This window comes from Sceloporus occidentalis, unplaced genomic scaffold (assembly GCF_023333645.1).
Source record: "Sceloporus occidentalis isolate IW3139 unplaced genomic scaffold, rSceOcc1.0.p SCAF_4, whole genome shotgun sequence".
Classification (NCBI taxonomy): Eukaryota; Metazoa; Chordata; class Lepidosauria; order Squamata; family Phrynosomatidae; genus Sceloporus; species Sceloporus occidentalis.
Genome location: NW_028316984.1, coordinates 140,283,638 through 140,309,035, shown reverse-complemented (window position 1 = coordinate 140,309,035; position 25,398 = coordinate 140,283,638). Strand labels below are relative to the sequence as shown.

Here is a 25,398-nt window from a genome sequence, read left to right as displayed (position 1 = left end):
CCACTTTAACAGCCATAGCTGCATCCTGCAGAATCTTGGGACTTGTAAATGGGTAATGTTTTTTGCTAGATGGCTCTAGTGCTGTACTTCAGGGGGAGACATTAGTTTTCCTTAGCAGAAAATTCCAAATCCTAGGATTTCATTAGAGAGAACAGAACAAGAAATTGGAAAGCACATATTCACAGTGGAAGAAATAAAGGAAACGAAGTCCCACATGCTGTTGATGCTCCACAAGCTTTATTAGCTTAAAAAGCCCAATGTTTTTTGGCCTTGTCACAAATTGGCCTTCTTCAGGGCTATTACCAGAGATTTCAGGAGTTGAAATTCGCACTCTCAACAAAGTGGACACTCTGAGTATTAAGAGGAAATACTCAGAGTGTCCACTTAGTTGAGAATGAAGACTTCAACTCCTGAAATCTCTGGTAATAGCCTCTGAAGAAGGCCAATTTGTGACAAGGACAAAACGTGTTGGGCTTTTTGAGATTATAAAGTTTGTGGACCATCAACAGCACATGGGGCTTTGTTTCCATTAGATGGAGCCAAGACAATCAGCTTGGTATCAAAACACAATGATTGTGAGGTATGAATGTGAGGAGTGACATAGTCACTTAAAAAGGGTGAAAAGGGTCACACTTACATTTTAATGCCCCAGTGGGCTATTAAAAAGTACCACTTTTATATTACAGGTGCTTTGAGTACAGCTTTATCATTTGCACTTTTCACAATGGCGGTATACCATGACTGATGTATATATATGTGTTGATGGTGGGGATAAGCTGTTGAAGAATTGTTGCAAAACAAATGCACTGTGCTGCTGGCAATGGTGAGCCAGCTGACATCTGGGGATAACAATTAGTATGGATTTAAAGCTCTGTCTTGTCTGACAGAGAACATGACCCTCCTATTGCACATGGGAGCACTTTAGCCATAGGAAAGCATAGCCTGAGGATGAAAGTTCAATTAAGGGTCTCTGTGCAGATATGAAATTGCTGCTTCATGAGGCCTTGGTGTCTTGTGTATTCAGAGATTTCAGCCATTTATCTTCACCCTGCTGGACATGTATTGGAAAGAAATGCCTTGTCTTTAATGAAATGTTAATAGTTAGGGTGAAGAGCTACATATATAAGGTTTATTTCTGCTGTATAAAATTAGGGCTTTACTTTCTTGATTTCTTTTACTCTTCCTCCCAAAGCATGAACTCTAAATGACTTACATTAAGATTTTTTTTAAGGAAAGAAACAAAAAACATAAAAAGCTATACTATTAATACACAATTAAAGGAACTACAATATTAAAACAAATTCAGATGAAAAGCAAAACACATTAGAATAAAAATAAGCTAAAAACCCATCATTAGAAAATTATAGTAATTGTTCTTGAAAGCTCTTTCCTCAACAACCAGTCAATAGCCAAAAGCCAAAATAAAAATGTTTTTGGCCTTTGGTGAAAGGAGAGGCTAGCCTAGACTCTCTTAGTAGGGCGTTCTACAGCCTAGACGCAGCCACCAAACTGGTCTTTTCATCTGTCCCTACTAAATGTACTTTTAAAGCTGGCAGGACAGAGAGAAGGGCTTCCTCAAAGCCCAGGCAAGCTCATATGGGAAAGTATGACCTTTAGATACCAAGAAGCTACTAAATTTTAAGACAGTCTTCCCCAAGCAAATGGCTTCCAGATATGTGGGACAACTCAAAAAATCTCTGGGCAACCTAATTATGTTTCTGTGGGCTATGGATGATGGGATTTGTAGCTCAACATAACTGGAAGGTGCCAGGATGGGTAAAAATATTGATGACCAACCATGAAATAACCAGACCAGACAGAGAACTGGGTTGAAACAAGGGCTACTTTATTTAATCTAAAAACCTATTTAAGCTAGTTGAATATGGAAAGGAGCAAGAGGGGGGAACAACCTAGTGTGGGTTCAGCTGAGGCCAGGTGTCACCCATGACAATCTCCTTGTGCTTGCCTTGGGCAAAACTCTTGAGCCCTAAGGACAATCCAATAATTAGGTTGTTTCTTGGCCAACCATCTACTGGAAGGCAGACCCAAGGCCTCCCCCCCCACATGTCACAGGACTTTTTAATGAGAGCTAAACCTTCAGGTCCACCACAAGCATAAACTCTTTCCCCACCCCCTGGACCACAAGACTTAAGGAGACAGTTTCCCTTCACCAAAAGTGTGCCAAGTGGTACAGCAAAACTCTTACTTCATCTCCCTCTGCTACCTGCCAAAAACAAGGGACAAGTGTCTGCTAAGTCCCTTTTTCCCACCAGCCCAGCCAAAAAGGCCATCACCCCTTTGCAGGTTGCAGGTCCCACAGGAACATGTTCCCCACCTCAGATAAATGCATGTCAGCAGCCCTCTAGAGCTCGAGCCACTAAAAACTTTAAAGGGATGCAAAAGAAAGTGCCCCAACCCCTTATGTAATGCATTCCAGATTTGCCTTTTTACCATTCTCCAGTCTAGGTCAATATATCAGAGAGGCCCTTGCAGACCAACTTTGGCATGGCAAAATTGCTCAGCAAACAAGGATTACTCTTGGCCAATTACAGTTGGCCCTCTGTATCCACAGATTCTGTATCCACAGATTCACCCATCCACAGCTTGAAAATATTTTTAAATACATACATTCCAAAGAGCAAACTTTGATTTTACCATTTTATATAAGGGATATCATTTTACTCTGTCATTGTATATAATGGGACTTGAGCATCCATGGATTTCAGTATCTGTGGGGAGTCCTGGAATAGTCTCAGTGGATACTAAGGGTCCACTGTACTCTGTATGACCCAGAGATCATACAGAACCTGGAGAATAAGGGCCTTGCCCTTCAGCAATTCCAATCCATCCCCACCAAACAAGTCCCTGTGTAATCCCGAAGAAGAAGAAGAAGAAGAAGAAGAAGAAGAAGAAGAAGAAGAAGAAGACGACCTCTTCTCCAAAGTCACACCACAGTGGCACATCCAGTCAACTCCAGATGAGCTCCCAAACGGCAATTTCAGGCCTGGCACAGTGCCCAGTAAATCATACTATGGCCACAAATCAGGATCCATCACTTTTTCAAACAGCACCTAGAATCTAAAGAAAAAACAACTATTAGTAAACAACATTGCAATTAGAACTTGAGAGGACCTTTCGAATGCTAACATTCTCCAATGCCTAATATGCTGGATAGAGTGTGGGTCCAGGCTCATGGCAAAAACCATTCAGGCAACCTCAACTCCTCAGTACCTAATTGGTACCTAATTTCACTCTTTGCAGGCTCAAGTGGAGCAAGGCCTCAGAGATGATAGTCCAAAAGTGATATCTGGTAAGGGGTGAAAAGTCGGCATGACAAAACAACACCCCTGGTCTAGTTTCCCTGAAATGTGTGTAACTCTGCAAAGCATTTACAGAGCATAAGGCCAAATCACAGCACCACCCCATGTGACCTTCGCTCCCACCCTCTTCTGATTCATTTTGAAAGTCTCAATCTGCAATATTGCTTACTGCTCCAACAATGGTAAATCCCAGAATAACAAAGCTCTACCTGAAACATTTCCTTTGGATGAGACTACTAATTGACTACCTTGCAAGATCCCAAAGAAGGCAGTCAAAGCTGCAGTGTGGAACAGTTTATGCTTGCAAAGAGTCACAAATACCCAACCATATGTCCCCTAACTTCCTAAGGATATCAGAGGATAATGGTCCCTGCCTATCAGACTACCCCCCCCCCCAAAGCCCCTGTGGACTCTGAAATCACCCATGTTGTCCTTATATCCTTAAGCATCAGAGGCAAAGGCCAATGCCTAGCCCAGCCCTGACTGGGAGCCCCTCAAATGAACACAATACTGAAATGGGCCAAGTGGCTTGAAGCCCATTGATCAATCTAGTGTTTGAACTCCCTGCCAGCCATTCCTGGTACTATACCTAGTACTCGTGGTACTAGAAGCCAACGGAAGGCTGATGGCTCTGACAACCTCACCCTTTCAAGCCTCCATAGGCATCAGGTCCAGACAGGCTTCTACATCCAAAGCCAGCTGTTTGAAGTGCTCCATCTGTTGAAGGAAGAGAGCATTGGCAGTCCCACTGTGCACCCTGGCCACATGGAGCACTGTGAAAAAATATTGTGCTAGAGGCACTGTAGCGTAAAGGCCCTAACTATATGCATGACCTATGGGGATTTGGAGGACATAGAATTTATAACCTGAACTGTACCTGTGTTTTCCCACCAGAAATAGACAGAGAAGTTAGCCAACTCCTCTACCCAAAATCTGAACAGCTACTACAACTGGAAAATATATATATATATATCCAAAAACATCAACAAGCGTACCGCAGCCCACTCCTCAGGCCATATCTGGGCACACCAATGATACGAAAGCAAACCCCAAACCCCATGGACCCTGCTGCATCTGAAGATACCTTCAGAGTGTCCTGGATTTGTAACTCATCCCTCCCAAAAGAAATCCCATTAAAGGATGCAAGAAACTCTTGCCAAACCTTCAAATCCTCCTTAATCCCTTGAGTGAACCTAACTCTGTGATGGAGTTTATGCACTCCTGCAACAGCATCAGAAAGACACCAAGTGCCATGACCTTATAAGCGAAATTAAACTGACCAGTGAGTTCCTGAAATGCCTTAAGAGTGGCCCTCCTAAACCCCTTGAATTCTGTCAAATCACTAATTTTTTCCACAGGAAGCCGGTAACACTGGAACTTTTAAAATGTGGAACATGTCAACACACAGCCTGTAGAAAGCGCCTGGTCCATGTAAAAGAGGCCATCAAAAGAAATGTCCAGTAACTCAAAATCTCCAGGATGAAAGGGTAGAAGGAGAAATACAATTTTAATATCACATTTCATCTTGATTTCCAGAGTTATAGTCCAATGTTCAAATCACTACACTAAACTGGCTGTCTACCATACTAATATGTACTATACAAATTTTACTAATATCTTATGTTGTTATCATGTTTTAATTATATGGAAAGGACTGTGGTGATTATAATGATCCAGAAACGAAGTGGTGGTGGTGGTGGTGGTGATTATATTGATGATGACAGTGTTGTATAATACCTACATTGTAAGTTTAGAGCTATGTCAGTTCTCTAACAAAATATCACTCTGATGGATTAAAGCACCACATCCTGGTGCATGAGGCTGGGTTGAGATCATCTCTAGTAGTCCTTTTCTGCCTTGGTGGTGGGTTGTCATCTGGAAATGAGACCTTTTTTGTGTGTGATGGTGTCCTGGAATCAAGAAACACTATGAGCTCTAGATACAGGTTAAGACTTTTTTTTTTGGCTTTGTTTTTGATTATCACTGATCATTTTTATGGCTGCTCCTGAATTTCATAAGTACAGCTATGCGGTTCAATAACAATTTTATTATTATGTTCTGATGGGATATTGCATATGAATGTGTCTGTGCTCACGGATGGTTTGCATATTTGTAAATGTATTTGTTTTGCTTTGCCGTACCCATTCTGTTTCTGCATCACTCCAACCTGCTGCCGTTTTTCTCTTTCCTGTATCTCCTCCATAAGATCATGTATTTGATTATACCCAAGTATTGTAAGTAAAACTACTTTAATATGTTTTACAAAGGAGATTAATCTTATTTACTTTACTCAGCTACCTGTGTGCACGTGTGCAGACATATGGGTGTGGGACTGGGTGTTGTTCAGCTTCTATCTCACGAGTTTTATTATTCTGTATATGAAATTGAGTAGTATCTCTCTCGTTTCTACATATTCCAAACATATTGAAGTGAACCCGGTATGATAGAAGCATAGTTCTGTTAAGAAACTTGTTTGGGCTGGGGAGACTGCTGATTCATTGGACAACTAATTGAAAAAGTGAACAACTGTTTTCTTTGTCCAGGACATCAACCTGAATCCAAAATTCCCTGGGGATTTCTTTAAATTGTTAGCATATGGCTGTTCAGTCAAAAGACAAATGAAAATAAATTCCAAAGGATCCTCTTAACTGAAGGATCTGCCTCTTAGCTGTTCCTGACAATCTGGGGAAGCTTGGCATAATAGTTCCTGGTTAAAAAGGAATAAAGAAATCTTAAGTCATAGTGGGTTAGTGTGCTCCAATCTCACTGCATAGAGCAGCAGTCAGTCAGAGTTAAGAGAGCTAAAACCTTTCTGAAGAAAAACTCAGCTCACAAACCCAGAGGCAAAATGATCCCATTGGCAGTGATAGTAACTGACACAGGAAATAGTGATGAGGCAGATTTGAGACTGGAAGAATTCAAAACCTCTTTCCCACTATAGAGTTATATAGCACTTTTATACCACTCTAATTGCCATGTCTGTCTCCTATGCAATTCTGGGATTTGTAGTTTTGTGGAGTACAACAGTTTTATGGCAGAGAATTCCAAACTTCTCATAAAACTAAAGAACTCAGAACTCCATACAATGTAACCAGGACAATTAAAGTGGTATCAAAGTGTTGTGATTGTGTAGTGTGAAACTGTCAATAAAACATCAGGAATAAACTCTTCTAGAACTTGGCCACATAGCCCAAAAAACCCACAGAAAACTATGGATGCCAGCCATGAAAGCCTTCGACTTCACAAAACGCCACATTCTTTTGAGTCAGTCCCAGAGCCACCTTTTTTGAACCATTTCTTTTTTAGTCACTGGCCATGCTGCCTTGGGATTCTGTGAGCTGTAGTTCAAAAAGGAACTTTTCCAAAGCTCTGCCCAGAGTCAGTGTAACTCATCACACAGTTCAGTTTACTGTTACTGGTCTGTGCTGCAACACTTCCTGAGGATAAAAACCTAATCCTTGAGAAGTGGAAGACAGCAACTTGGGGTTGAGAAAGCTTTTTTCTTAACTGGAAATTACATTCCTAACCATATATAGAATGCTATTTCTTTCCAGTGAACATTTGTTTTATACTTTTATTCCTTTCCAGAATGAATTGGGATGGCAAAGAAATTTCAGTCCCAACCTTCCCCAAGAAGAAATGACAATTAGTGAACATGGGATTTGTCACTTCTTGTGATTCCTCATTCAGCTGTAATTTCACATGCTTCTCCCCAGGAAAGTATGTTTCCAAGCAGGCAATTTTCAGAATAAGGAGAGATTGGCAAGATAGTTTTTTGTGGGTTTTTGGGCTATGTGGCTGTGTTCTGGAAGAGTTTATTCCTGATGTTTCACCAGCATCTGTGGCTGGCATCTTCAGAGAATGATGGCATGGGAGTGAGTGGGGTGTGACCCCTGGTTGAGAGGAAGTGATTTACATGTTCATCTCTGTGTTGGTCTGTTGCTGAATGGCAAGGCCTCAGGGTATCTATTTAATTAGTAATCCATTGTCTGCTGGGAAACCCACTGACCCTGAGTGGTTTTCATTTCTCCTCACTGGGTCTTGATTTTGTTGTTTTTCTGGACTGGTAGCCAAACTTTGTTTATTTTAAGGGTTTCTTTCCTGTTGAAGTTGTCTAGGTATTTGTGGATTTCAATGTTTTCCCTGTGCATTCTGACCTGATAGCTGTTGGCATGGTCCAGAATTTCAGTGTTTTCAAATAGCATTTTATGCCCAGGATGGTTTAAAACGTGTTCTGCTAATGGTGATTTTTCTGGCTGATCCAGTCTGCAGTGTCTCTTGTGTTCCTTTATTGAAGCCTTCAACCTCAGATTGGCAAGACTTTTCCTATCTTTAGTGAGCCATCTTCAACAATATATACCTCTTTCTGCCTGTTCCTTATAAAAGGTGTAGGAAGCTGGCACCAAAGAGTGTATATGCCCCACTCTTTTGGGTTTCCTTGGCAATTTTTTTGTTTTTTTTTTTTTTTTTGTTGCTGTTTAGTGGATTTTCCAAGAACCCTAGAAATGGTTTTTGAGGGAACCATAATTTGCACAACTATCGCTTCAGCTGCATCTGTTCAGCTCAAATTAGTGGAATCAATTTTCCAGGGATGCTTCCAGTAGAGCTAAAATGAGCGGTCAGAATAGCCATATGGTGTTTAATTGCACTAGGTTTACACACAGAGACACACACACACACATTAGGGAGAAGGTTCTAGCTTTGCCTCACAGATAGTATGCTAGTTCTGTATATGCAGGAAGGTTTTTGTGATATGATAGTACATTCAGACATGCAATTTGATCTCTTGCAGTCAGAAATGTGTGTAAATGTCTAAAATTTTAAAGACTTAGCAACTTGCCATATCTCTTGCCATTCGACATCTGCAAATCTAGATTTCAAAATGTCATTTGCTTTCAGTAAATTTAAAAGTAATGGTAGGAACCTTTCAGCCAAACTGCATGATTTCAGAAACTGGGCTAACTTGCCAGGAATTATGGTTTTCCTTGGAGTCCTTAGATTTTAAGTAAATTTTGGGTATGCCCAGTACATATTAGTATGGGAGAGAGACAGTGTTGTATAGTGGTTTGAACAAGAATCTTAGCATGCAGGCATGTTCAAGGCCTTGAACCGTGCACATTCCTGTTCAGACATAAAAGAATTGGATATTGAAGGAAGCTGATAGGAAGAAAATCAGTTCATCTGAGCTGTGGTGCTGGAGTGCTGAAGGTAGCATGGACAGCCAAAAAGACAAACAAAAGGGCCCTTAGACAGATCAAGCCTGAAATATCCATGGAAGCTAAGATGATTAAGTTGAGGCTGTTGTACTTTGGCCATATCATGAGAAGGCTTGATGCACTGGAAAATACAATAATACTAGGAAAGGTGGAGGGATGTAGAAAGAGAGGGAGACTACACGCTAAATGGATAGACTCTATTGGGGTGGTGGTGGTCACAGATATGAATTTACAGGATCTAAGCAGATCAGTGGGTGATAGGGGGACTTGGAGATATCTCATTCACAGGGTCACCAAGAGCTGGGATTGACTCAAGGGTGGTTAACAGCAGCAGCAGCAGCAGCAACAACAACAAATTATTTATGCACTTAATAAATACCCAGGAAACAATTCACTGAGGAATCACAACCCCATTAACCATAAACAAAGCTTTTGATCTTTCTTGCTCTCATCCCAGTGGTGTTGGTCATTTACCAGTGTAATCTTGCTGATGTCTCTGGAATGACCTGGAATTTAGATCAGGGAAATGAGTGGAAGATTGAGTCTTACACATTGTAGGAATTGTTCATTTCAGCTATTGTTTTCTTACGCTTACATTCTCCCACACAGCTGCCAGGACGTAATTAGTTTCCTCTGAGATGTGTTGGCTTCTCTGCCATTTCCAGCTGTCCATCTTTTAAGCCACTATTTTCTGCCCATCTGAGTGGCCAGCAGCCAACAGTTTGTGACAGAGGCTGTCCCTGAAACCCATTGCATATTGTTTGGTTCCTTGTAAAAAATAGTTTCTTCTGCCTTCCAGAACAGCCATTCATCATTGTTAAGTGGTAGCCATTTGTGGAAACCTTTGTTTTATATTTCTCACTGTTATTGTTAGAATCATTCAGTCAATAATGCTCAAATGTGTGGCATTTGTCCCAGTTTTCCACAGTATGGGCACAGTTTCTGTTTTATAAATCAGTTGCCAAGAATGTTTCACCTCACAAATCCACCCGTGTTTCCAGATTTTGACATTCAATCAGTAACTGGGCAGGACAGGCTAATTCATTCCTTTCTCTTGAAGACCTGACAATAAGGTACATGCTGTTTAATTTGAAATGGTAATAAAATAGACCTGCAAAGGAAAAAAAAGGAGGAGGAGGAGATAGTCATACTTCTGAGGTCTAAAGAAAATGTAGACATGGCAACTAAATAAGCAATGATAGCTTATTTAATGGCTTTTTGAACTTTTGTATCATTAGATTTTTAATTGTATTTTATTTTAACTTCATTGTAAATTGCTTTGGGTCCCCCATGTTCAAAGGAAGATGGGATAAAAAATTAAATTAATACATTTATTTATTAGTTATTTTATTTTATTTATAGCCTGCCTTTCTCCCAGGATGAGAGAGTTTATAAATGAATAAGGAAACTTGACATGTAAAACTGCAATTGCTCAGATTTCCCTTTTCATATATTGATTGAATGTTCAGGAGACCTGTCCTCAACTACATCTGAAACAAAACAAAACAAAAACAAAAACAGGTTTTGGGGAAGGAATATAAACCCACCCAATAACATAACACCAAAAAGCAAGCAAAAGCCAGCCATTATAAATAATTGGGATATAATGAAATATGAAAAATATGTATAAAAGGTGGTAATATAAATATAAATGAATTACTGAGATTATTTGGTAGCTATTTGTTTGACAACATACAGTCTTTTTCAGAATGTACTACAAACATGAAGTTAATACATGTGCTATATCTGAACTATTAATTGGCTTACATACTAGTTTTTTGAATACCCCCTACAAAAATCTATAGCACATCAGTTAGGACAGCAAAACACACACATTCAAGGTTGTTGGCTGTTACAATGTGCAAACATACAAATAACTGGAATCCAATTCAATTGCAAGAAAGATGCCAATCCTAAAACGAGTTTGTGTCCAGTTCCTAAAACCCAAAGATCAAACAGCATAATAATCTAGTTCAAAGAGGATTGGATAACCTGATAAACACCTGTCTGGGACTTTCTAGGTCTCCAGCACAACTCTATGGTCAACATCCACTGGAAATTGACCACAGAATTGTGCTGGAGGACCTAAAAATGCCTAGAGAAGTGTTCTCTCTAGGAAACTCTGGTGAAAATTGGCCATAGTAACACTGTAGGACCTAGAGATTCTTAGAGAGAGAGAGCATATTAATCAAATCCATGAAAAATCAAATCTGCAAAAGTCAAAGCTGCAAATGTGGAGGGCCAACTGTACTTTAAAGAAGCTGTCCAAGGTACTGAACGTATGTTTGGTGATAGGGTTCAGCAGCTTGGATGGCTTTTTTAAAAGTCAGAAAGAAATCTGGAGTGGATTTGCCACTTCATGTGAGAGCCAGCAGCCACTGCTCGACTCAGACTTCTCAGTTCATTGGCTCTTTGGAAAAACTAGCCTGTGATCTCTTAGCAAATTTGTGCAGGTGTGTGTGTATGAGGAGGGGGATAATGGACTAGAAATACTCAAATAAAGGATATGTCTTTTTTACAAACTTTTAGATACATATAACTGTCATGAATTCAGCCAAGGAAGATAGTATTTATATGAGGTCTTAAGAATGTCTAGTTGTTTGAGCCTAAATCCTATTGTGAGTCCCAACTACAGTAGACTTACAGAATCAATGGTTTGGTGATAATTCAGTAGGTTTTCTTTAGTTGGAAGAAACGATTTAGTGTAGTGGGGGAAATCATGCAGTCCTATGTATGTTGTTGGGCTGCATGTCCCATTGGCCCTAGCCAGCATAGCCAATAATAATCCTGTCACTGCAATCTAACAATATTTGGAGGAGGCACATGATTCCCACCCCTGATTTGTTCTTTGTAAATATGCATCTATACTTTCTGGGAGTCTTGAAGGTGAAAAGTGAAGATGTGAGTGTTAACAAGTTTTAGGGTTCTAATTCAGGTAACTAATATTTTGTATGTGATTGTTACAGTGCCAGAACCAGAGACCAATATCCTAACTCCCAGCCAGAGAAAATCCATTGAATTTACATGAAGCTTTTCAGTTTAGTCTCTGGAGTTTTAATTTTAATTTTGAGAAGCATTTTTTGTTAAACCTTATGGAAGAACCAATATCACATCCAATCAGTAAAGTTAGAATTGCATTCCTTCTGAGGTGGAACTTCATTTCTTACACCGTCAAGCATAAATAACTTATTTAGCAATTCAGGAAGATGGGAGACATTTATCCTATATTCCTGTCAGGTTTCTATTGCAAAAGCTCATGCACCTATCCTGCTTACGCAGACATACTTAGGATGCTCAGCTTTTACTTAGCTCTCTCATTCCTGTTCTGCCTGGCTTGTCAAACTCATATAGTTTCAGTGAAATGCATGGTGCAATAGGAACTGTGTTTCACAGGTGAGGCAAATGGGTGTCATTAAGCTAAGACAAAAAGCTGGGACATAAAGAAAACCAAGAGAGAAAAGAAGATGCACAAACTGTAAGGCAGCTCATTAAATTTCCAGGAGGGCTGCTGTGTTATTTATTTATTAATTAAAATATTTATAACCCACAGTACATCTGTATTAACCTATATCAGAAGTGGGCAACTAAACAGGGGGCAATTTACACTCCTGCACCCCTCTGAAGGCCACACCTGTGCTTCCTGGCACATCAGAAGTGATGTCACTTCACTTCCAGTGTCCATTTTGGATTGATTTCCATACAAAGAAACAGCCATGTATGGGGGTGTGGTGGGGTATGGGAATTGGAATGGAAATGGGCAAAACATCACATTTACAAATGATTTGGAGTGGTTTGGTATGATTTTGTGGCAAGTAACATTCAAAAGAGAGCCAGTATGTTGTAGTGGTCTGAGTGTTGGACTGTGACTCTAGAGACCAGGGTTTGAATCCTTGCTTGGCCATGGAAACCCACTGGGTGACCTTGGGCAAGTCACATTCTCTCAGAGGAAGGCAAAGACAAACCTCCTTCTGAACAAATCTTGCCAAGAAAACCCTAAAAGAGATTCACTTTAGGGTCACCATAAGTCGGAAATGACTTGAAGGCTCACAACAACAACAATAATCCAAAAACCATGTTGAAAATTTGATTTATAGTTATAATTTTTTCCAGCCCTTTTGCCATTGGGCCATAGTGGATCAAACCCTTTGTTTGATCCATTATTGGAATCCCTGGAAACCCCTGGCCAACTGTCATACATGTGAAACTGAAAACAAGAGCTAAAATACCTTCCTATGAAAGTTACTATCATTATGTATGCTCACATTTTGGCTTAGTACACTCACTCTTCTCAACTGCCATGTCATCTGCTAACTGGTGATGAAATATAATTATTCTGGACATCCAGTAGTCAAGACACTGGAAAGTTTTCCTATGGTCATTGCCTGGGAGAACAATAAAGCCATGCTGGTTTCTAGTGGACCTGGAAGCCCAGATGAAGAACCTTAGGTCCTAGAGCTGAATCTGGCCCTCCTGGAGTCCTACTTTAGCTCTTTAGGCTTCCAGGGGGTCACATCTTTGGCATCACACATACCTTCATTTGATGGTTTTCCAACTTTTGTATGATCTTTTCCTCATTGTAAAAGGTTTGGATGCATCTCCTAAGACTTAGTAATTGACATAAAAAGCTTTGTGGTGATATATGCTGCTATTTTGGCCCAACTCAATACTCGAATATGGCCCCAGATAACTTTTCTGAAATTGGATTTGACCCTTAGGCTAAAAGAGGTCCCCCAAACTCACTTTCAACTGTAGGGGACAATGTTAATTGTAAACAAGCTGGAGGTTTCTATCATCATTTGTCTCTAATCAGAAGAGATGAGAATGTGGGTATTAAGAAAAAAGGCTGAACGTATCCCCCTGCTCATCGCTACCATGAGAAGCTGAGTGATAAATATGAAAAGGCACTGGGAAATTCTCTTTGAAGACAATATTGGAAGTGATGATGTATTTCCAGGGTGGGAGCTTATGTATGCTAAGTTATTGAGATATATTTGAATTCAGTCCTCACTGGCTTTAATGAGCTCCATGGCGTGGGTGGCTGCGTAATAGCATTCAATAGCTCTTCCCTCACTGATGGAGAGATTATGCTTAGCAACATTGCTTGGCAACCAATCACAGCATCTTGTGTTGTAGGAATATCACTTCTGCTAACAAGAATTAGAGAGCCAGACATTTGCAAAGCCGTGTATGCTGGTGGCCTCTTTTCAAGTATATGGCCCCTAGGCAAACTGTCATTGCCTATATCTACATGAACTACTCACGCCTGCATGGACGGTGACCAGACAAATTTTATACTGGTATGTGTAGCACTACAAAAGGTTATCTTTCCACAGACAGTCTCCTGATTATTTCCCTTTTGTAAGTAACAAGGCATGTTTTGCATTCATGTTACTGAATCACCATTTAGGGCAAGTTTTTGCTTTGAAAGAGATGATCTTGGAGGGTTGGAGGAGTGAAACCATTCAGTTGGCAGGCAGTTTCCTTCAGTTTTGGATTGTTTTGGGGTGGAAAATAAACCACCGTTTAGAAATAAAGTTCATAGGGATTTGGGCACTGCAAGGAAGCTTCTAGGTCTGGAACAGAAGGATTCAGGGGCCACAGGTCCACATTTCCCCAGTCTTGATGTAAGGCCATATTTGCATTCAAGGTGGAGTAGTGTTAGTTCAGAGAGGGAAGAGATGGCTGCAAAAGTGAAATAGCAGTCTCCTCTAAATGGGGCAGCAGTATTTTCCCAATCATTTCTGCAAATGTCTACATCACAGAGAAAACTCAACAAAAGACTGCTGGGATTAGAAAGTACTAGACCTGAAATCAGTAATGGCTGGATTGTATAGAAGAGATTTGTACTTTATTTTTAAATTTACTGAGGAAGTAGATGGTGATGAAGCAGCCATGGCTTCCTTTGTCTGCTCCTTCCCCAGTCCTATTTACACCCTCGCTTCACCTGCTGTGCCACACACTTGAAGTCATTTTCATTACAGCAGGCAAAAGTTTCCGCAGCTGTTTTCCAACTCACAAGATAAAATTGTCATTGAAAGTAAACAGAAGGATGTTTACACTCTGCTGGTGGACCACAGGCACATTCCTAGCAGACTATCTAAAAACTAATGAGAATCATGTGAAGAATATAGGACAAGCTGGGTTTTGGTTAGATCCAGCCATCACTCATGTCCAAGCTGTAGCAGGGCCCACTTATTTCCCTTCCTTGTTTGATTCTTTTTCTGGCAAAGAGCTGCTGGAAAATTGACTGTCATCTTGAATTGCTTACAGTGCCATAGAGGATTTTACACACAGTTGCTATGGAGCAATTTGGGAAATTAAAATATGGCAGGTGGCCTCTTAGACCTAGCAGCTGCTTTTGTCTCTCAACCAAAGTAGCTAGTTACTTGTAATCACTTCATCTTCTCAATAACTAAGGTAGAAATACATCTAATTATAAATGTAACTTAATGGGGTGTAAATTCTTTTGCAACCTAACTGTAACATTTTATTTCACACTCAACAGGTGGAGGAGTAAGGTAGCCAAAGTTAAAACTGGAAAGCAGTACACTTACACCTGACACTTTAATAGCTGTGGAGAATAGTGAATTTCAGCAGGTGTTTCTTGTCATACAACCAGGTAACAAGCAACACTTGCAGAAATGTCCTCTTCTATATAACCATTAAAGGTAGAAGAGTCTTCTCCAGTTTTCACTTTGGCAACCCTATGTGGAAGTGCATTATATGGTTCAAGTGCTGTCTCAGGCTCCTGCCTCTTGCTCTTTTGTGGGAATTGAGGCAACAAGATGGATGGAAGGAATGTAGCATTCCCTTATCTGGAATTCTGAAATCCAAAATACTCCAAAATCTAAAATTGCCCATATGGGTGGCTGATGGTTCAGTGTACACAAACTTTGTTTCATGCACAAAATTGTTAAAAATATTATGTATACATTACCTTCAGGCTATGTGTATAAGGTGTATATGAAAGATATGAATTTCATGTTTGTGCTCACACCTCCAGTTTCATTATGTACCATATGTACTTGACTATAACTCGACCTCGTGTATAAGTCAAGTGTAGGTTTTGGGGGCCAAAATTATGGGGTTTGATATGACCCGAGGATAAGTCAAGGGTAAAAGTTATGTGTATGTAACAAAGGATCTAAAGGATGAAGCAAAAGAAAACAATGCCAAAGAATTTACAAAATCACAACAGACATAACTGTTTCTGCTCAATCTAAAGGCTGGAAAGATGAAAGAGTAGAGTGCTTCCACGACACATTACACTCTCACCTTTCACCAGGGGATGGTTCCCTTTTTTAAAATAAGAGCTGAAGTACAGTACTTACATTGACCCATGGATAAGTAGAGTCACGTTTTGGGGTCAATTTTTTGACTAAAATTTCTAGGCTTAAACACAAGTATATACAGTACAGTATATGCAAATATACTGTATATACAAATATTCCAAAATGTAAAAAATGAAATAAATTCAAAATACTTCTGGTCCCAAGCATTTTGAATAAGGGATAATTATCCTGTACTGCAATACTATTTGTGATAGTGGCATGAACTACTTTTGAGGATGTTGATGCTGCAGCCACTTTTTATTTAAAAGTAATTTCCTGAGCCATAGCCATTACCAAATAAATCCAAAGCCTTGGATGGGGGCTAAGTTTACTGCAGAGAATTTCGCCAAGGACCCCTTCAAAACTAGAGTTGGTCTGACATCTGGGAAGGCACCTGGGATCACTTAACAGAGATTTCTAATTTCTTTACTGTCAAGGAATCCTCCAGTTTTACAATACCTGGTAACATGAATGAAAAATACAAGGCTGCAGCCATTCCACCTCTGACCTAACATGAAAGGGGTTCTTAAACCCCGCACAGTGAGTGAACGTGGATGGTGGAGGTCAGGCCTACAAGGAATTAAGAAGGCTCTGAATTTAAACAACTACAGAATACTGTGCTAAATGCCTGTCCCTTTGTATGTTGGCATTTTAAAATTCTAAGATTTTTATCCTACTGCTCAGCGAAATGGACTCTCTAAAAGGCCATCAAGTTGAAATACAAAAACTGTTCAATATAGCAAAACAAATATATTTTTGCAATAAAAAATACCCCCTCCCCAAAAAACCCAGAAACACAATGCTAGCTAATAAACACAACGTTTTTCTATAAAGGAAAGATTTGCTTACCGTAGCTTCCTAAACAGACTCAGCCGATCTTGCTGGGGATGAGTCACTGGACAAAGAATGGAACAATAAGAATGCCATCAAAGAAAAGACCTTGCTCTTAATTGTCATGTGCTTTACTTCAGAAAGCAATAATAACCTCAAATAAAGAATCACCAAAGATCTTAAAGCCATTGGTAACTCTGTACAAGTAGTGGTTTGTGCAGTAGTTTGAGTGTTGGACTTCAACTCTGGAAACCAGGGTTTGAATCCCTGCTTGGTCATGGAAACCCCTGGGGTGATTTTGGGCAAGTTATACTCCCTTGGTCTCAGTGGAAAGCAAAGGCAAACCTCTTCTGAACAAATCTTGACAAGAAAACTCTGATTCATCTTAGAGTCAACAAAAACTGCAACAATTTGAAGGTACACAACAAAAAACAACAAAATCAACAACTGTGTATAATTGTTAAAGCAGTAGATTCCATTCAAGCAGTAGATTCCATTCAAAATCCTCCTTATTCATGAAGCTCAATGAATGACTTTTGATCAGTCACTGTTTCTCAGATTATTCTACTTCACATGGATATTGTGAAGATATTTTTTAAAAAGAAAACTTGTACATTGTATAGAACTCTTTGGAGGAAAAGTGTAATACAGGCTGAGTATTCCTTGTCCAAAATGCTGGGACCAGAAGTGTTTCAGATTCTGGATATTTTAGATTTTGGAATATTTGCGTATACTTATATGCATATACTTGCATATACTACCATGGCGATGGGCCCCAATCTAAACACAAAACTCATTCATACATCTTATATACATAGCCTGAGGGTAATTTTGTAAAATATTTTAATGATTTTTTTGTATGTAGCAAAGTTTGTGTACACTGAACCATCAGACAGCAAAGGTGTCACAGTTTCAGCCACCTGTATGGATAATTTTGGATTTTGGAGAATCTGGCTTTCAGATTTTCAGATAAGGGGCACAGACACATAACTCATTTTATTCACATTCATTCAATTTATATCCCACTTTATTGGACAGACAGATGTGAAGCATACTCGTTTCCCTCTGTTTTTGTGCTCCAATCTGAACATAATGTATGATGCAGAGAAAACTGATACACATACAAGATTATTTGTCAAATAAATTCAGCACCTTCAGATCATGGTCTTTCCTCTTCTTTGGAGGCTTTGTTTTTGTATTTTACATAACATCAGTTCATTCCATTTATTGTGCAGTCACAGACCTGTTAAATTGTATGACTTCAATTTGGGAGTTTCAGTGCATTTCCTACCAATCCTCCCAATATCACAGGCAGCTGATGACTAATATTAGGTGCCTCAGTAGGTGGAATGATGTCTCTGCACCCACTCATAAAAAGGTCAGTGTACCTCTTACATCTGAGCTATGCAAGAAAAACAGGCTTGGAACTAATCATCTCAAGCACTTAATGGTAGAAACGCAGATGATCATTAATATTATTGCTCATAAATTCTAACAATAAAGCATCAGTTACACACTTTGCAAGCTCAGAGCCTTGCCTGAAGGTTTGTGATCCAAACTAAATGTAGAGAAGGGGAACTAATTAACCAATTAATGAATTAAAAGAGACTTCCCCAAAGGGTTGCAATCCTGCTGTATTTGGGCTGTTTAAACCTCCCTGAAGCCACAGCGACTGAAGGAGGCTGTGCCTAGAACTGTGAAATATGGAAAGCAGGCTTGTGCAGTGTTCTGCTTCTTTATAGCTTACAGTCAGGGTAATTAGACACAGTTGTGTTATGATTTGTGTTACACTGGACTCAGAACTGCCACGATCCTGCAGATTTGTGCATCTTTGAGTCCCGCCGTGTCTCGGAAGAAAGTGGAAGGATTTTATTCTGTGGAATATGATATTGTTTCTCTCAAGCCTCCAGGCATCCTTACACTCACTATGTCCTCCCATTAGAAGGTGAAAAGCAGTAAACAACAACAAGGAATGGAGAGATCTGTTAATGCAGCATGCCCCCTGTAGGCTTGCTTGCTGCATCCATGCTAAGCTAAACAGCAGACTATGAGCTTTCTCTAACACACATGATCATTCTTACATTAATTCCAACTGCTATACACAGCTCAAGGAAATATTTTCTCAGATTAAATTTTAATTTTCTTGATTAGATCAATTGTTTGCTTTCATTCCCTATCATGTGGAGAGAAATCCAAATCCTTCTTGTATGCTATGGTTTTGCTTTCTTTTCCCCTCCTTTTCTTCCTTCTTCTCCATTTCCATCACCACCAGGCTACCACCCACCCATCAAGCCCAGCCCTTCTTTCTGTGCAGTTACTACCTGTCAATGTCATAAAGATTGTTTTTTTACTCTTATTTTATTTATTTATTCATTCATTCATTTTGGAGCAACTGAAAAATGCATTTTTCTACTGACAGTTCAACTTGTTTTCCACTTCATCCCATCTTCCCTAGATAGTGCAATATGTTGATGTGTTTCCAGAGAGGATCAATAGTGGGTTCGGTGATCCAAGTATGTGCTTCCAGGTGCATAATATTTAGAAATTTTAAAGCCACTTTGAACCTGTGGATTAAGTGAAGACCATATTTCAAATTAACAAGAAAATTCTGCAGCAAGGAGAATGTCTGGCAAGTCTTTTGCTCTAGTCTAATTACGGTATCTTTGCAAAAGGACGTGCAGACCTCGTTCTGTACAATCAAAGCCTCATTATACAAATGATTTTTTTTTAAAAAAAGGAAGGCACTTACATTTCACTTTCATTACATTCAAGCACTTGGAATATATTATCTCTATAATCTGTAAAATAAGGCTTCTAGTTCTGTTATGTGCCTTCAAATTGACTTCATTTTTGGGCGGCCCTATCATAAGATTGTCTTGGCAAGATTCCTTCAGAGGACATTTCCCAGCAACCTTCCTCTGAGGCTGAGAAAGTGTGACTTGTTCAAAGCCATTCAAACCATGGTATCCTAGAGTCCAAGGGTGTATCCACACTGCAGAAATAAATCAGTTTGACACTATTTTAACTGCCTTGACTTTATCCTTCAAAATTCTGGGATTTGTAATTTGGTGAGACACCAGAGCTCTCTGACAGACAGGCTGAATACCACACCAAACTATAAATCCCTGGATTCGACATGGTGGAGCCATGATAATTAAAGTGGTGTCAAAGTGTTTTATTTCTGTAGTGTGGAAGAGCTGTAAGCCCACAAATACACCATTCTGGCTCAAGGTTGCCAGGCAGAATCACAGTTCTATGTTTATAGCATTTGAGCAGCTCATCCAGCAGAAACAACAAATTGGTCTGACTGAAGAACTCTGAGGTGCTCAGGCTGTGGGTAATGAGTACCACAGAGGTAAGCAGCCTATAGATGGCTTGCAGGATGATAGGCCAGAGAAACCTAGGCTGGAGATAAGGTATGTTTACTGGAAATACAAAAGAGCTTAGGCTTATTGTTGAGAACTTGAGATAGGGCCTTCGTTGTGGCTTCTCCCCAGTTGTGCCAATCTTTTCCATGGGAAGGTAGGCTTGCCCTCTTTCTGCTCCCTTTCTACCAGCTGGCAACTTTTTCAATCAGATAGGCTTTTTGATTGTTAACTGGCTATGAAGAAGGGTCTTTTAATGGAGTGTGTTGTATTTCTTTCCTGTTTTTTGTGATGTTTCTAAATGGCTTTCAACAGTTTTTAATTCAGTGCTGGGTTTTAATATGCTAGTTGATTTAATTGACTTTAAATTGGTCTCCAATTTTATAACTGGTTGGTTTTAGTTTAATGTTTTGTTGGATGCAGGCTGACAGGTGAGTAGCAGCAGGTTTGGAGGCAAGAATCCAGATTCACATAGAGAGAAGAAAGCTGTTTTTCAGAACACCTGAGAACTCAACTAGTCTGCTAGATGTAAATCCATGCCTTAGAGACATGCCACACTGCATAAATAAAGCAGTTTAGCACCACTTTAACTGTCATGGCTCCATCCTGTAGGATCCTGAGATCTGTAGTTTGGTAAGGTATTCAGCCTGGTCTGTCAGAGAGCTGGTGCCTCTCTAAAATACAAATCTCAAGATTCTGTAGAATCATGATAAAGTGCTTTATTCCTGCATTTTGGATACACCCTCAGTCTTAATGAAAGAATACCTATAGAATCAATGAGAACTTGGTTGGCACTTATATAAGTTCATTGATTCATTAGATCTACTGTACTGGGAACAAGCAACTGGATTTAGCCCACAGTCTTCAAATTTCCCATCAATAACCTTGGGCTTTTTAGTGTGACCTGACCAGACCCAGCCTTAGATCACATGACACCCCAGGGAGAAGCATCTTTGACATTCAATCCATTTATTCAGCACCTGAATATATTATATTCCATTTGCTGCCCATTGCTCAGATATAATGCATGATCTGCCACATGATTTATCCTGGTCATATAAAGAAATACATTTATAGCTGTGGATATGATCAAATCACTGGTGCACACAGTGTTTGACTCAGTAATTTTTTGGATTATGATTCTCTGCATTTCTCAGCCAGCAGGGCCAGTCACCATGCTAGCTAGGGCATTCTGAGAGCTGAAGTCCAAAAAATAATGTTTCCCAGCTCTAGTGTTCATTGGAAACATTTCACAAACGACAACTGGGACACATGTGGTCAAGCAACCTCAAAATGTGGTCAAGATGGCAAAGTTATTAGTGAGGAAGGACACACAAGCTAGAAGCTGCAAGTTTTCTTTTACCTGAATTCTCAAGGAAGGATACAATTCTGCCCCTTCTTCTCCTCTTTCTCTTGCTGACTTATGTGAGTGCAAACTATTTTAGCAATTTGAATTCCATTTTCAACACCTGAGGTAAGCTGAGGAGAAAGGGTGAAAGTGGCAGGAGGAGAGAGAAACAGTTTCGTTGTAAAAGCATCAGGAAAAGTGGGATAAAAGAGGATTCACCAGGATTGTTCCTGCCAAATCTGGACTGTTGGCATGTGTGGAAAAGTCACAGATATGAATCCATTTTTCTTTTTCATTGAACACCAAGAAAGATATTGGCATTATAAAACAGTGTCTGGAGATGAAAGTAGGCTTCAGGAGTTGCTAACAAATTGACAGTTAATCCAGACAAGAGTTTATGTTGGGGAGAGGGGGGTGGACTCATCTTTAATGAGTGCTATAGAATAATGATGGCTAGGCTTAACTTCGTCCTCTATCTTGGCTCATGTCTTTGTGCAATGGGGAATTCTGTCTTTTCATATATATTCTTACATGCAATGTTCCATAAGTATAATTTACATTGATGTGTAAAAGAGACCACAGAGTTCAGTGGATGTTATTTGATTTCAGCAAAGAAAGAAAGTAAGTAAAAGGAAAGAATACGAGGAAATGCTTTGGTCATTGTTTAAGATGGCTGAAAACAATTCAGTCCTATTAAGGGAATGCTTAACTTTCCTGTTGGAGACAATGGCCTGGTACAGATGGTCCTCGTGGCACGTCTTGATGACATGCTGGGGTTGCCTCGGGATGTCACTTCCAGATGCCCCGCAACCCTAGCATGTCTTCCTTATGTCAAAATGGCGGCACCCTGTACAAATGGGTGCCACCATTTTGACTCAACAGACGCATAGTGGTGTCATTATGGTGCCGCAAAAAGAACCCGCTTTTTGCGGGTTCTTTTTGCTCTTCAAGGAAGCCATGCAGTTTGCGGCTTCCTTGTGGAGCAAACCAGGGCGCTGGCAGACTGCCCTTTTTGGGTGGACTGTACCGGGCCAATGATATATAAAAGTGTTCACCTACAACTGGATTGTGCCCAGCCTCATTTTTTCATCTATAGGGCTGACTATAGCTGCAAAGGATTGGCATCTTTGAATGTTAGTGTACATCATTTCATATTGCTTTACAAATCAATGGCACATTTCAACATATGTAGTGTAGTCTTCTACACAGCATGTGGGACATGGAGCTGAATGAGGAACTCTAGATCCAACCATGAACTTAGAGGACATTCACACACATCTTATTTCTCTATGTCAGTTATCAATGGTGGCTGAGAGTGGAGTAGCAATTCCAGTCCAGATTTTGGCCTGAATTGCAAAGAAACTCTCCATGTTGCTGAACCTGTTTGGGGAACAGAGCTCAACCCCCTAGGACAACTCTTTTAAAGTTCAGACTAAAACCCAGAGTGGATTCAGGACCTCACTTACATTGTGATACCAGGAGCCTCTAGGGGCAGAGGATCTTCAGTTCAGCAGCTGCCTTTTTACTTCAGTTTCCAGAAGCCCCAGGCAACATAGCCAGTGGTGATATATTATGGGAGCTGTAGTCTAAAAATCTGTAAATCTAAAGATTTGCCTCTGTATGTATGTGGTCCATGCTAGGGCAAGAATGCACTCCATGTTGTTTGAAGTACTGAGGTTCTTTTCAGTTCCTTTGGTGATGTTTGTGGAATGATGATACAGTACATCAGTACATTCAATAAATGCTAATTTATTTCTGCAAGTGTATGAACTGGGCAGCAGATATGAACTGGGGCAAATTATCCTTGACTCTAATGGGCAGAAAAAGTGGTGTGAACAACTTTATTTCATATATATATATATGCAGCTTTCTACCCAAATGGACACTCAAGATAATGACATGTACAGATCTTAGATTTATTTTCTTTTAAAACTAAGATGAAAGTTTTCTCAGGTTGCCTTCTGAGTGAGTCTGCATGAAGTTGGGCCATCAGAAAGCTAAAGATGCAAACATTTCTACTATTCCATCCCTTAAAAACTCTGTGCAGAGTTAACCTCTTGTTTCTGTACCTATACAGTGCACGCAGATAACATGCATTGGCCTTTACTTTCTGCAGGAAGTTGGGTTTCCTTGAAATAAGGAATTAAAAATGAGTTTAAAAGGGCTCATTTAGAAAATGGCATCTGTTATGTAGTGAAGTTTGACTGGGATGGGAGGAAGGCAGGGAGGGTGAGCTTCACATTTCACTTGTCATAAAGCCAGCAGCTCTGCCCCAGGGAGTCTCTCTGCTAATGAAAGAGAAAGAGATGTTGCAGTTTAAATACTTTGTATGCCATATGTGGTCAAAGGGCAGCAGAAACAAAGGCCAAGAACAGGTGCGTGGGCCACTTCCTAGGGAAAGCTGGTTTCATAGGAACAAAGGGGGACCTCTTTCAAGAGGAGATGAAATAAAAGGAAATTAAGCAGAAGCACCAATGGGAAGCATGAAGGCTGTGCACACTTCAACAGAATAATACTGCAAGGAAGGAATGGGACACAGACGCCTCTGAGATTGTCTGCTTTTTTGCCCCTGAAGGTGGCTGGAGAGGTTTTAAAGTGATGGGCAGCTTCCATCCAATTACTTTTGAAGGAGAGGTTAAAAGACAGGTCCTTTTATGAACTAAAAAGACAAGCATAGGGCAGATCCTATGACAGGACAGGAATGTACCCCAAGTTCACATTTTAACTAGAAGAAAAAAAGATGACTAGATTAACACACATTGTGCAAAAAGAGAAGAGGCTATCTAGAAAGAGATGGTGAAGAAGTGAAGTCCACTTGATGGTATCCTGAAAACAGAGATTCTTAATGTTTGGGGGTGTCACAGACCACCTGAGAACTGAATGAAAGTTGAGGAACTACTCCTCAGAGAAACTGTATTAAAATGCAATTTTGGAGGTTACAGGAAAGACAAGGGAGTCAATTTTTTGCAAGCTGTTTCATGGATCTCCTGAAGCTGCCTGGACCACACATTACAAACCTTAACAGATCTCTCCATTCCTTGTTGTTGTTTACTGCCTTTCACCTTCTACTGGGAGGACATAGTGAGTGTAAGGATGCCTGGAGGCTTGAGAGAAACAATATCATATTCCAGAGAATAAAATCCTTCCACTTTCTTCAAAGACACGGCGGGACTCAAAGATGCACAAATCTGCAGGACTGTGACAGTTCTGAGTCCAGTGTAACACACAGCATAACACAACTGTGTCTAATTACCCTGACTGTAAGCTATAAAGAAAAATCAGAGAACAAGTGAGTGTGAGGAAAGCTGCTGCTTGCCATTGACAGAAGAACCTCCAGTTTTGGGAGTGGGGTGCAGGAGGAATCCAGAGATTCTTCCTCCTTGTAACTCCCAAAGCAAAAGGCTGTTGTGTCAATTCTTCTTCCTGCTATGGGAGTTGAAACTTGAAGGCTGCTATCTCCCATTCACACACCAACTCTCCTGCTTTGAGAGTTAAGAGGAGAAAGAATCTCTGGGTTCCTCCTGCAGCCCACTCCCAAAGATGGAAACTGATGTCTCCCATTCTAATAACAATCTTCTGCTTTGGGAATAAAGAAGAGGAGTCCCTTGGGGAATGAAGCTGGAGTCCTTTGTGTGAACTGGAGACAGAAGCCTCCAGCTTCAAGAGTTAAGAGAACAAAGAAGTTATTTATGTCACAACTATCACCATTACATCCAGTCATTTATGGAATTATTAGGGTGTAACATTAGTACAAAAAAATTAACAAAAGACTATGTATGGTCTGATAGGGGGAAAGGTCAATGTGTGTGTGTGGGGGTAACACCATTAGTTATAGCACCAGGTGACACCAATCCTAGTGGCACCACTAGACAAAGACCAGCGCACGCAAGAGGCCTCTTGGTCGCTGCTCATCTAGCTGTTTGGTTGCTGCTCTGAAGGTGACCAAGTGAAAAGGGAAAAGCTTCTCCCTGGTGAGGAAGGTTTCTC

The 25,398-nt window shown here is 40.2% G+C and overlaps 1 protein-coding gene across 5 annotated transcripts in view; it reads left to right on the top strand.

Moving 5' to 3' along the window:
* Window positions 1-25,398, top strand: part of LOC149314714 (deubiquitinase DESI2-like) — an 84,235-nt gene that overhangs the window by 17,199 nt on the left and 41,638 nt on the right. Inside the window, exon 1 of one of the 5 annotated variants that reach the window (XR_016280959.1) lies at window positions 13,765-13,833. The exons of the other annotated variants lie outside the window; for them this stretch is intronic. The gene's annotated coding sequence lies outside the window, so the exon portion shown is untranslated. Of the gene's footprint in view, window positions 1-13,764; window positions 13,834-25,398 lie in introns of those variants that run through there. 5 annotated transcript variants of the gene reach the window in all.